This window comes from Pteropus vampyrus, unplaced genomic scaffold (genome assembly GCF_000151845.1).
Source record: "Pteropus vampyrus isolate Shadow unplaced genomic scaffold, Pvam_2.0 Scaffold347, whole genome shotgun sequence".
Taxonomy (NCBI): domain Eukaryota; kingdom Metazoa; phylum Chordata; class Mammalia; order Chiroptera; family Pteropodidae; genus Pteropus; species Pteropus vampyrus.
Window position 1 is genome coordinate 1,291,112 of NW_011889128.1, and position 2,285 is coordinate 1,293,396.

The window sequence follows — 2,285 nt, forward strand, 5'->3', positions numbered from 1 at the left end:
TCACGCATAGCGGACGTCTCTTTTTAGAAAGCACTGAGGGTCTCTCCCATGGCACCACCCGGGACCCGGATCCCGGAAGAGGAGGGAAAGCCGGGGCCATGTACTTCTCCCCCGAGAAGGGAGGATGTCTGCGGCCCGCGCAGAGTCCTCTGTACCGGAAGTGATGGGAAAGAACCACGGCCACTGGGTCGGTGAGGCCCGGCTGTCAGGCCTGGGCCCCATGGGAAGGGCGATTGATGGCCCCAGAGAGGAGTGGCCTGGAAGTGTGGGGCACTGAAGAAGCAGTTCTCCTTTCGGGTTCTCAGCTGAACCCAGTGTTTCCCCTTCACAGATTTCCAGGCCACAAACCCACTTTTGTCTCTTGGGTAGAAGGAGAGAGAGGTGGAGGTGTGGAGTCAGGAGGCCCAGGATTCAGAGGGTGAGAACCCAGCAACTGTCGCAGGGAAAGGTCGTAGGTACTTCATTTCGAGAACCCTCTCCTACTCCCCTACTAGGATCTTCAGCACACACCGTCCCCTCCAAAGCCCCATGGTGCCTCCCTGCATCTCATCTCCAGAAAGATACCTAATTATGTGGATCACAGTGTAATGGACAATGCCATTAATCAGAGGTCTTAAAGAAAACTTGTCTTCCTTGTAGCCATGATGTCATAACAAATGCTTGTTCCCAGAAGGTGTTCCCGTGGAAGCTAGAGTTCAGTACAAGTGTAGACTTTTTGATGATGGCCTTGAATGGCACGTTGGGAGATCGTTTAACGGCCATTTTGCAAAAGGATCATAAACAGGTTCAGGATTGTAAGCTCCATGAAGGCTAGGACCACCATTGCTCTTAATGCCTGACAGAGTACGGGCTTGATAATTTTGAATCTTCATTTACCTCCAGTTTTCAGGGATTTTCTGTGTTAACCTCCAGACGGTAGAATTTGCTTTTACTCCTGGCTAGCTTTCAGGGCTTCATGAGGCCCCTTTGAGCCTCACTCCCATAGGGCCATATACTCAGCTATTTGTGCTGCCTTCAAGGGAAAGTCATGGTCTGGAACTTGCTGCTAAATTTCAAATTTTATCTTTTTCCCCATCTCAGGATCCAGGGATGGAAGTGAGGAGACATAAGGGCTGAAGGAGAGTCTAAAACAAGAGGTAGAGCTTGAGGGAGCATCTCTCAAGGACTGGTTGCCATCTAGCGTGCCACCTGGCCCCAATCACAAAGCTGCCTTCCCAGAGCTCTACTGGAATTTTAGGCAGAGCTCCATTAAGCCTTGGCTCAAGGACACTCCAAACCACACACCAACACACTTGCCCAGACTGGCCGCAACTTCAGCTATCCCTCCCTCCTGGCCAACCATGAGCAGGTCCTCTCTGGGGAACGATGCTTCCCCTGTAACCAGTGTGAGGCCCGTTTCTCCCAGTACAAGTACCTGCTCCAGTATCAGTTCATCTACACAGGTGAGAAACCCTATTCCTGCCATGACTGTGGGTGATGCTTCTGCCAGAGGGGTTACGTGGCCATCCACAGGCAGGCTCACAATCGGGAGAAGCCCTACCCTTGCCTAGACTGCAAGAGTTGCTTCACTTACTCCTACCTGCCAGCCATCCAGCAATGCAAGCACATAAGGAAGAAACCCTACAGCTGTCCTAAGTTCAGCCTGTGTTTTGCATACACCTCTCTGCTGGCTACCCATAGCCGCACACATAGGCGAGAAGCCTTACCCTGCCCTGACTGTAGCCTCCACTTTACCCACTCTTCTCTCTTCCTCAGTCATTGGCACATCCACTCTAACAGCTGGCCCTTCTTCTGCCCCGAATGTGGGAAAGGCTTCAAGTGCAAATATGCCCTGGAAGCCCATCAGTGGATCCATAGCTCTAGCGAGAGGCCAAGGTGACAGTAGCCTGCAGTAGGGCTTTCAGAGCCAATCCCTGCTTTGAGAAGCCAGAATCCCCCAGTTTGTTTCTAGTACTTTCCAGATACACTTTAAGAGTGTAGGTGATAGAGTTCACATGAGGTGATAGTTTTCTCTAGAAAGGAAGAGGCAAGGTTTTTGTATTTGGGGAGTAAGGAAAGGAAATGGGCATTTAAGGAAAACAAATCTCTGTGTTAGGAAGTGAGCTGAGGTGAGGGGACACAGAAGTTCCTTTGAAAAAAAAGAGGCTGGAATCTGATTGACCACCTGAGGGTTGAACCTACTTTCTGAGGTTCCTGCTCCCACTCCTAGTCCTGCTTGAAGTTACTTCACTGCAAATCATTCACCTAATTGACTTTTCTTTCTGGATTGTTTTCTCCCTTAGAGC

The 2,285-nt window shown here is 50.5% G+C and overlaps 1 pseudogene; it reads left to right on the plus strand.

Moving 5' to 3' along the window:
• The first annotated feature begins 721 nt into the window (after positions 1-721).
• Positions 722-1,972, plus strand: LOC111730966 (annotated as a pseudogene).
• Positions 1,973-2,285: the final 313 nt, after the last annotated feature.